An 11,554-nucleotide genomic window follows, 5' to 3' on the forward strand; every position below is an offset into this window, starting at 1 on the left:
AGAGGGACTGTACTTACTTGGAATGTCTTCAAAACTGAGTTTTACCAACGCTTCTTTCCGATGTCTTACCGCAAAGACAAGGGTGCTGAATTTTCTAATTTAAAGCAGGGAAATTTAAACATTGAAGAGTATGTTGCAAAATTTTCTACCTTGCTACGTTTGCTCCACATGTTGCTGATAGTGACGAGGCAATGGCTGATCAGTTCATTAATGGACTGAATCCAGACGTCTTTACTTTGGTGAACACAAAGAGATCGAATACTTTTGCTGAGGCTTTGAATAATGCTAAAGGAGTGGAAGCTGGTTTGATACAGCAGCGAGGAGCTTTGTATGCTGCTCAGCCTCTGAGACAGTCACAACCCCCAGCACCAACTTCACAACAACCTCCTCGATTTGATAGTGGTGGTAGCAGCAGTGGTAAGAAGAAATTTTGGCAAGCTCGAGGAAAATAGTTTAAGAGATCAGGGAGCAGTTCATCGAGTTCTAGTGGTTCAAAACCGAAGTTTGGAATGCTTTGTAACAGTTGTGGTGGAAGTCATCCGACCGATCAGTGCCGAGGTATATTTGGGAGTTGCCATATATGCCATCAGCCGGGTCATTTTGCGAGGGTGTGTCCTCAAAGAGGTTCTGGACAGTCACGAGGTACAGAGTCATCACGATCAGTGTAGTTGTTAGTTTCTGTCAAACTTTGTTGGTACAAGAACATTGATCTTGTAGTTGTTAGACTTGAACTTTTAGTCTAGAGATTCTACTACTTTGAGATGTATAACACATGATCTTGTTGGGTTTGAGTTTTTGATGTTATCACCTTCTCTTGTACATTTGGTTTTGTTGGAAGAGGTTATATAGTATAAATCTTCATTGTACAACAGAAAATCAGAGTTTTTAGCAGCTGGACAGAGTGTGTCACGCCCCGAAACCGGGCCTAGTTGACATCGGCGTTGTTTAACAATTTAACATTGAAACAACAAGCCTCGTAGTACAAATCTTGCCCAAAACCAGTCTATTTCATAAACAATAACTGTTTTTACAGATAAAAACACAAGTATGGAAGCAATAACATAGTAAGAAATAAGACTGAAATAAATTCTTGAATTTCCATATCTTGAACTTGATCACCAACCCCAAAATGCGTGTTGTTCATCGTCATCTAACTCATCTTCATTCTTATCTGGGGAGGGAAGTAAGGGGGTGAGTGTTTTGGGAAACACTCAGCAAGAGGGGGCCAATCGTACATGCAAATGTCGAATATACATATATATAGGAGTTCAAAGGAAGCATGTTCCAACACATGTCGCAACATAAATCAGGACAAGACAAAACTTGAAACTGAGCATCAACACATATCAGGAATGAAACATAAACTTAGACATAACACTGTTATTCATCTCGTTAATCATGGCTACTGATCAGTCTCTAATTTTTACTCCTCTAAGGGGCGAGGCCTTAAACGGTTATTATAACCCACCGCATCAGGGCCATATCATATCTTATCATGTTTTCGGAATTCCTTACCACTTCTTAAGTCGAATTCTAACAGTGCATAACAAGGAGTTGTATGGAATAACTTGTATAAAAATCGAAGTAATATGTACGATTGAACTTTCGCAAACAAGATCATGAACGTTTTTAAAACATATATAAGTATAAGCCCTCTTACCTCAATCTCATATTCACATGGTGGAAGACAGTTGTGGATCATCTTCTGTTCCAACTTCATGACGACATAGCTTAAAAATAATATAAACCTCGGGAATTCTTAAATATGAACAAGTACACCGTATCCAATGTCTTCACTTGAAATACTATTATTTCTAGTGGCCTTCAATTCTCATGCAGATACTCTAATCTAATAAAAAGAATGAGTAGATACTAGTATGAAAGGGAATGAGTTGGTCGTAGCAATTTGTGTTGTCAACTAGAAATACAAGATGGCAACAACAAATTAGGAACTCTTCATGGAGGATAAATTTTAGATTAAGTAGAGAATGAAAAATTACTTGAATTGTTATGAATGGAATTGGAGATTTATATACACAAGACAAGGGACATGAAAGGTTAGCAAATTAATTAGGGGAATTTATTCTTTATATTGATAGTAATTTATGAAAAAGAGTTACAATAGTAATTACATTATATATTAAAAAAACGTTACATCTAGCAAATGAGTTTCCTACACTTTTGAATAAAGAATATAATTTATTGGACAAGAATGAAAGTCTTGAACGTGGGTTCATTCCTAGATGAGAGTTAGGAATTTCAAAGATTTACTTATGATAAATTAAAATTAAAGAACAATTAATTATCTAATTAATAATTATAATACGTTAGAGAACATGTATTTTTGATTAACCGAAAAAAACAACAATTTGGATAAAATATAATATCTAGTGTAATAAACTTTCCAATTAAATAATTTTTATTTTTAAAAATGGATCTATAAAAAACCTGAATTTTTATTTATTATATCGTAGATTTGGTCACTGGTATCACATTTTTGTAACGCCCCACTGTATCAAGACAGGTCTTTTCAGCGTGCTTATGTCCTCACTCACACGCACCCTGGAAAACTTCCCAGGGGTCACCCATCCTATAATTGCCCCAAGTCAAGCACGCTTAACTTTGGAGTTCTTATGTGATGAGCTTCCGAAAAGAAGATGCACCTTCTTGATATGAGCAGTACATATGAAATCTTTTTTTAAGCCTCCTCAACCATGTAGTCCCATACCTACACAGTCTCAGAATCCCTCTCATTCCGGCACGGAATCGGTTCATTCATGTCTCCCTCCGCCTAGAAGCCTACCTGGAGCCGCTCATTGTCCGTGCAACCTCTTGGCACCGGCGATCACTCCCTGCTTCTTCAGCCCCGGGCGTCACATGCCCACCAGCTTCCGCTTTGGTTCGTCCCCGAACCATACCGTACTAAGAGAGGTCGGCTCTGATACCATTTGTAACGCTCCACTGTATCAAGACGGGTCTTTTCAGCGTGCTTATGTCCTCACTCACACGCACCCTGAGAAACTTCCCAGGGGGTCACCCATCCTATAATTGCCCCAAGTCAAGCACGCTTAACTTTGGAGTTTTTATGTGATGAGCTTCCGAAAAGAAGATGCACCTTCTTGATATGAATAGTACATATGAAATCTTTTAAGCCCTCCTCAACCATGTAGTCCCATACCTACACAGTCTCAGAATCCCTCTCATTCCGGCACGGGATCGGTTCATTCATGTCTCCCTCCGCCTAGAAGCCTTTCAGGAGCCGCTCATTGTCCGTGCAACCTCTTGGCACCGGCGATCACTCCCCGCCTCTTCAGCCCCGGGCGTCACATGCCCACCAGCTTCCGCTTGGTTCGTCCCCGAACCATACCGTACTAAGATAGGTCGGCTTTGATACCATTTGTAACGCCCCACTGTATCAAGACAGGTCTTTTCAGCGTGCTTATGTCCTCACTCACACGCACCCTGGAAAACTTCTCAGGGGTCACCCATCCTATAATTGCCCCAAGTCAAGCACGCTTAACTTTGGAGTTCTTATGTGATGAGCTTCCGAAAAGAAGATGCACCTTCTTGATATGAGCAGTACATATGAAATCTTTTTTTAAGCCTCCTCAACCATGTAGTCCCATACCTACACAGTCTCAGAATCCCTCTCATTCCGGCACGGAATCGGTTCATTCATGTCTCCCTCCGCCTAGAAGCCTACCTGGAGCCGCTCATTGTCCGTGCAACCTCTTGGCACCGGCGATCACTCCCTGCCTCTTCAGCCCCGGGCGTCACAGAGTGCAGCTCGCTCGAGCGGAACCCGAGGCTCGCTCGAGCGAGCCAAGGGGGGGTCTTGGACCCGAGCAGCTCTCGCTCGAGCGAGGGGTGAGGCTCGCTCGAGCGAGCCACGTTGATTAAAAAAAAAAATTTTCTTTTGGTTTTGGCTTTGATGCTTGGCCTTAATTCATGAACCTTAGATTATTATTTGATTCGAGAGATTAAGAACTGGATCGTCACATAAAGCTTTGCGAAAAGTTAGAAGAGAAGAGTTGCAACAAATGGCTGAAGAAAGAGAAAGAGAAAGAGTTGTCAATAATGCTCCGGTGCCTATCAGAGATCACTTTCGACCGGTGATCAGTACTCATTATTCTGGGATAGCTCGGCAGAATATCACGACAAATAATTTTGAGTTGAAGCCAGCTCTGATTAATATGGTGCAGCAGAATCAGTTTAGGGGTGCAGCTACTGAAGATCCGAACTTGCATCTGCGTACTTTTCTGGAGATTGCTGACACAGTAAAGATTCATGGTGTTACTGAGGACAACATCAGACTAAGATTGTTCCCGTTCTCTCTTAGGGACAATGCTCGTAGTTGGTTGCAGTCTTTACCTCTTGGGAGTATCACTACATGGGAAGACATGACATCTAAATTTCTGGCTAAGTACTTTCCTCCTGCCAAGTCTGCCCAACTAAAAATTGAGATCACTACTTTCAAACAGCAAGATTATGAGCTATTATATAAAGCTTGGGAGCGGTACAAGGAGTTGCTTAGGAAGTGTCCAAACCATAATTTTCCAGGGGAACAGATTGAATTATTCTACAATGGTTTGAATGGCCCAACGAGGATTTCTATGGATGATGCAGCTGGAGGTTCAATATTTTCTAAATTTCCTAAACAGGCTTATGAGATGCTTGAGCAAATGACTGTTAACAGTTATCAGTGGCCGAGTGAGAGGTCTGCAATAAGGAAGCCTGCTGGAATTCATGAGGTTGATGCATTCACTGCTTTAACTACTCAGATGGCTACTATTTCTACACAGTTGGTTGCACTGACCAAAAGGAATCAAAGTTCTACTGAGACAGCATCACTGGCAACTGCCGTAAATTCTGCTGATGGATTTGAGAGTATGGAGCAAGTTCAATACGTGAACAACAGGAATTACAACAACTGTCGAGGTAATCGTGTACCCAATCAATATCATCCTAGTTTGCGTAATCATGAGAATTTTTCATATGAAAATAATAATAATGTGTTGAATCCTCCTCCGAGATACAATACAAATAAGAGTAAGGGTAAGCCTCCTTTGGAGGATGTTGTTAATGCTTCTATGCAGGAATCGAGCAAGAGGATGGCGAGGACTGAGACTCGCCTTGACAGCTTAGAGACGCATGTGGCCAACATGGGTGCTGTATTGCAATCCATGGAAACTAGCATTGGGAAGTTGGCGAACGCACTGAAAGATAATAATAGAGGCCAATTCCCAAGTAATACTGAGGTGAATCCAAAGGAGCAGTGTAATGCTATCATGTTGAGGAGTGGGAAGCAGGTGAATAATAAAAAGAGGGCCAATCTGAGAGCAAGATGTCTGAAAAATTTGCAGTTGACGAGAAGAAGGTCGAGGAGAAAGAGTCTGAACCTGAGCAGAAACCGATGTACAAACCTCCTCTTCCGTACCCACAAAGGTTCAAAAAGAAGGCAGTGAACGAGCAGTTCTCAAAATTCTTGAAGATTTTCAAGAAGATACATATCAACATCCCTTTTGCTGATGCTTTGGCACAAATGCCGAATTATGCGAAGTTTATTAAAGAGGTGATTTCCAAGAAAAAGGAGGCTGCAAGAGAATGAGGTGGTGAGCTTAACTGAAGAATGTAGTGATGTGCTCCAAAAGAAGATGCCACAAAAGCTGAAGGATCCAGTGAGTTTTAATATTCCTTGCACTATTGGTTCTTCTTATTTTAATAGTGCACTTTGCGATCTAGGAGCTAGCATTAACCTGATGTCTTTTTCTGTTTTCAGGAGCTTAGGACTTGGCGAGGTGAAGCCCACAATGATCGCATTGCAGCTAGCTGATAGATCTATCACATATCCGCTTGGAATCATTGAAGATGTTTTGGTAAAAATAGATAAATTTATTTTTCCGGCGGATTTTGTTGTGCTAGATAGGGAGGAGGATGCAAATATGCCATTGATATTGGGGAGACCTTTCTTGGCCACTGCTGATGCCAAGATTGAGGTGAAGAATGGTGAGTTATCGATGGGTGTGGACGGAAAAAGAGTTATTTTTAACATATTCAAGAAATCAAGTAATCCACCCATCGAGAAATTATGCATGATTGAGCGAGTTGTGAAGCTGGATGGCCATCCCAAACTTGTTCATGAGGTAGATTCGAAGAAGAATGATCCGAAGGTGCCAAAGAAGAAGAAGAAAACAAAGAAGAAAACAAAGTTTAAAAACGTTGTTGAATATATTTGGAGGGTGAAAGCGTAAGGGAAGACCCTCAACAAAGCGGAACCGGACTAGAATTGGAGTACAGTCGGGCTATGGACTATAAACTAAGCGCTTCTTGGGAGGCAACCTAAGCTAGTTTTTATGCGTTTTTATTTTCTTTTAGTTGTTTTTCTTTTTATTTTTATCATGAGGAAACTAGACAATAATAATGATTTTGAATTGTGTAGGTGAAAAAGTATGGAGCTGAAAGTGTTTAGGAGCCACCCCTGATGAAGAGTTTTGAGTGATTAAGATGGTGCCGAGTACTGACGCTTGGTGCCTAAGGTATGTGTCCCGTGTTTTTAATGAATACTATACATTGAGGACAATGCACAATTTAAATTTGGGGGGATGTTTAAAAATTGTGAAAATTTGAATTTTTTTTAATGAGTTAGTTTGAGTTAAATGCATGATGTTGTAATTGTGTTGGCCTATGATAAAAATAAATTTTGTGTGCTGAAAAAGTTTATGTTAGCTATATTTAATCTTGAGTTCTCATATTTATGCACGAATGCCATGATTTTCGATACTCCTAGCAATTAGAAAAGAATTATGTGGATTTGTGGTGTAGATTAGAGGAATTGATTCTTAACTCTTGTGATTTTTGCTTGAAACTAAGATAGATTTTTATGAACACAGAAGTGATTTAGGCGTTTTTTTTTTCGAATCTATTGAGCCTTTTTAGTAACTCTATATTCTTAAAAATCAAAAAACCAAAATTGAGCATCTAAAAAGTTCAAAGAAAAGTAATGGTGGAGACAGTAAGGTGAGGGGAGGCCTTGAAAAAAAATGGATTGAAATTCTAGTCCAAATACAATGCATAAAAATGGAGATGTATGGAGTATAAGGAAGCCTAGATGGAATTATCTGGCAATGCAATGCAAGTAATATTTTTAGCTACTCAATACTGCCCAAATTGAAAAGTATCTATTCCCTTTCCTTGAATCTTGAGTCTTTGATTACCATTGATATATATCTGGATATTTGTCTCCTGCTAAATTGCTTGAACTAAATGATATCCGAAAAAGTCCTTTTGATATGTGCAAATAAAGATTGAACTTGGTTGAGAGTATTTTGAAACTTGAGGGCGGAGTTAATGATTTTATGAAGCTTACGGATTGAATGATTTTACCGAAATTTAGGTGGGTAGAGGAGATTGGCAAATCACACACACACCAAAACTCTTGAGAAAATTAGCCGACATGTGTATTGAATCTTGGAATGTATAAATTCGGAGGTCGACTATATTGCTCATTATTATTTTGCTCGGGACTAGCAAAAGTCTAAGTTTGGGAGAATTTGATAAGGATTTGACTTGGCTTTTGTTATGTATGGAGTGGATATTATGCGTGTTAGTTGTTGTTTTTGTGAGATGCAAGAAATGAGGCAAAAGTAGAGAGAAAAAGCGGAAAGCCGAATTACGGGACAACAAACTTCAGAAAATCACTGGGAATGTTAGAGATCTCCAAATCCAATCTCCACTGTTCCAATTGAATATTAGGATATTTTAAAGTTTTTGTCAAAATTTCAACTCAATCCAACGGCTAAAACTCGAGTTATGATTTTTACAAAAATACTGCGCAGATGGTGAAATGGAAGAACTAGTAGCGCCCCAGCGCCATATTCCTAGAGCTCCAGCGCCCGCAAATTCATGTCATGAGCGCACCAGTGCCTTCTTTGGAGCGCTCCAGCGCTAGACGTCCGTCATTGAAAAATAAAATACGAAACTTGAGCGCCCCAACACCGAATAATTAATGCTCCAGCGCTGCGCGGTCTCCAAAAATATGAAAAGTCTTTAATCGAGTTTTAAAAGGGATTTTATGACTTATTCTGGAGGATACAAAGGTTTAGAGAGTTTTCAGAGCATAGATACGGCTATTGATTATTTTGAAGTGCACAAGAGCTCGAGAATTTGATACGAAGATGGAAGACGGCGGCATCCGGCGACAGAAAAGCTTAATTTTACTTCGTTCTAGTTTTCCTTTAAACTCTATTTTTTCTAGTTTGATGGATTATTTGAAGAACAAGTTTTGTTTGATCTTTGAATTTATTATGAACTAATTTCTTAGTCTAGAGGTAGACGGATCTTGACTGGAAACCATGATTGAGATATTTTGATTTATATATTTAAATTTCTTCGTACAGTTTATTTGTGTTTTTCCTGATCTTATTGCTTTCAATTTACTGGTCATAGATTGAATGATATTTTATTTAGAATCTATCACTCGAGAGAGGAGATTTTGAATACGACATAGAAAAATACATCTTTGGTGTTTATATTGTTCGAGAGGCATATAACTCCATAGAAGTCTTTAGAAGAATTCTCGTGCCATTTACCGAATTTAATAGTTGAACTTAGATAGACATATTGAGTTGACTATTGAATACAAATTTCTTCTTGACACTCGAGAGAGGTAGTAGAAAATTGTAGGGATTCTTGGCTAATAAACTAGAAGAATTGATAATTAAACAATCATTAAAAATAAATTATGGTGTACAGTCAAGTTAAGTCGAACCTCTAGCATTCATCGCTTATTGAATTTTCATCTCGTGAACTCGTTGTTATTTATTTTTGTTTCTTGCAAATTTTAGTTTGATATAACTCAAATCATTCTCGTAGCTCTACATAGGATTAAGATTTTATTAGTTGCAAATATTTAATATAATATCTTTTTATTCATTCTCAGTGGGATCGACTTGGACTCATTTTCTATATTAAAACTTGACACCGTGCACTTGCGGGCACAAAATTACGCAACAGAGACGTTGTAGTAGCCCGTACCCAATTAAGGTAATTAAGGGATTAATCAATGCTAATTAAACAAATTAGGTATCGGACGGATCGGAAGCTCTGAAGGCGATCGAAAGCTCCGATGTAGGATCGAAAGCTCCGATGGTATTACGTCAGGCATGACGTATGGCAGGATCGGAAGCTCCGATCAGGATCGGAAGCTCCGATCACCCCTATCCGAAGTCAACTAGTGATATTTTGACACGTGGCAGATGTGGATGTTCGGAAGCTCCGATTGCAGGATCGAACGTTCCGATCAAGGATCGGAAGTTCCGATCGAGGATCGGAGGTTCCGATCATGGTCTATAAATAGAAGGCCGAGGCTTCACTTTAAATTGTCAATTCCGGGATTTCCCTCTCTTTCTAGTCTTATTTGCTTAGTTCTAGCCTTCCTAGGCTTGACCCGGGGGTTGGCGAGGCGTTCAGGAGACGCAATGAAGTTGTGCCCTAGTTCTGGAGGCATCGACATCAAAGGATTAACGACGAACGAAGATATAGCTTTTGCTTCCTAAAAATATTTAGGAGTATTCTTTAGCTTAGTTAAGGCTTTTGGAGCACTATAATGATAGAAGTATCATTTTGCAGTGTAGTGCGAACTGTAGGCGTGAACCTAGAGCTGGTAGAGCTTGCCTAGTATTTGAGGTACGAAAGTACTATTCGAGATATCCTGACTGAGTATGCATGTATTATGTGACTGCATGATTTATATGCCATGATTTTATGCTGCATACATTTGCATATTGAGCTATCTCCTTCGAGATGTCTATTAGTAGGGTTGTACCATATCCCGTTAGTGTATGGATTTCCATCGATTTGGGTCCGGCGTATCCACCAGTATCTTGGTATGTGAGCCACCTCCTGAAGCGATGGCACAGCATGCTACATACCAGGGCCCGATCTGTCTTTGTATCTGATCATTGACCTCGAGTTTATAGGGAGTTCACTTTGCATGCATGTATACTCATAATCTCGTGCTGAGCGCTTTATGCTCATGTATCGTACTCTGTATTTTTGGACACCCTATTCCATGGGGCAGGTTTGCGATTGGACGAGGCGGGTGGATCCAAGAGAGGCTAGACAGTGGTTGGTCAGCTGGAGCTTCGTCTAGGTTTTATTTCTGTTGTTTTTGGATTGATACAACTTTCGATATGGTTGTATAACTATTTGGATATTTACAGATTCCTTGCCTTGGGATTGTAGTATTTGTAATGTTTCTGCAAGCTTATTCTGATTTTTTGTTTAATTAAGTTAATTGCATGCCTAAGTTCTGTTTAGTAGGTGATCTAGGTAAGGGTCACTACAGACGTTTTGACCTCCCTTACCAAATCATTATGGGTTTTCTTACCTTAGCATGTGTTCGTGTGGGCTGAGAGATATCTTGGCCTCCCTTACCAAATACAGGGCAAGATTGGGTTGGGTGTTATCCTGACCTCCTTGCGGCATAGTGCACTGCAACCATGATCATGATCGAATTCACAGAGTCACAATTCAAGGATCTAAGTTCAAATATTATGTCTATGTTTCTGTACATTTTACTCAGTTATATTGCTTACGTTCGACTTAGCCATGCATATGTTTCATTAATGTTCAATCCTTTCATTTAGAAATCATTTGTTTAAATTAAGGGCACAAAGTATTTTATTACAAGTTATTTTTAATCTGTATGTGTTTGTACTTATGTAGTACTCGTTCTTCCCCTCCCCCTCCCCCCCCCCCCCATAATATTGCTGAGTCTTTTAGGCTCACTACACTTATTGCTTTCAGGTGATGAGTATTTTACTGAGATTGAGGGGCAGTATCCCCAGGGCAAGGTCACCGGTGGTGTAGGCCCTTGACCGTCGTGCTTTTAGTTGTTCCAAAAACTCTGATGTTTTTATTTATGAGTTGTGGTAGTTCATACACTGTCAGTCACTTGCAGGATATGTTTTCCCTGCTTTAGAATATTTGGCATGTAAACTTAACAGTTTATTATTCTGCAACTATGTGGGATTAACTTCCCTTTCTAGATCCTATGACTATCGTATTTGGATTTTTATCATATGTTTATTTTATTTTGATTTGAATTGCTGAGTGTGTCAGTGGGATTACAATATTTTAAATCGAGTCATGGCAAAAGTTTTTAAGAATTCCGCAAATTCTTTATTTATTATTTATGTTTAAAGGGTCAGGGTCATCTCACTCAGCCCCCGTTTTGCTTATCACTGGGAGACGCCACGACGACGGAGACTGACGCTGCAGTGATAGGAGAATATACTAGTGCCCCGTGGGCTAGCTACCCACAATGGTGATGTATATTCATTGGAGCCCTGAGCATATTGTTTTTTACGAATTTTAACTCATGTTGCATGATTCATTTTTGTTTATATATCATTGCTTCGTATTGAGCGTAGTCGCTCACATCCCAGTGTTGTGGTATTTTGGGTACCTTGGCGGTGGGACAGGTCTCCGGGTGGAGGACGCAGGTGCTTCGCGGCTCGAGGGAGATCAGGCAGGCAGACAGTGAGCGATAGTA

General features: G+C 39.7%; 1 non-coding gene across 1 annotated transcript; it reads right to left on the bottom strand.

Annotated features, from left to right (window-relative positions):
• Positions 1-4,448: 4,448 nt before the first annotated feature.
• Positions 4,449-4,555, bottom strand: LOC140869915 (small nucleolar RNA R71). The gene has a single exon (XR_012146905.1). It is a non-coding gene; the product is annotated as a small nucleolar RNA R71 (small nucleolar RNA).
• Positions 4,556-11,554: the final 6,999 nt, after the last annotated feature.

The sequence above is a fragment of the Henckelia pumila genome, chromosome 4 (assembly GCF_033568475.1).
Source record: "Henckelia pumila isolate YLH828 chromosome 4, ASM3356847v2, whole genome shotgun sequence".
Taxonomy (NCBI): Eukaryota; Viridiplantae; Streptophyta; class Magnoliopsida; order Lamiales; family Gesneriaceae; genus Henckelia; species Henckelia pumila.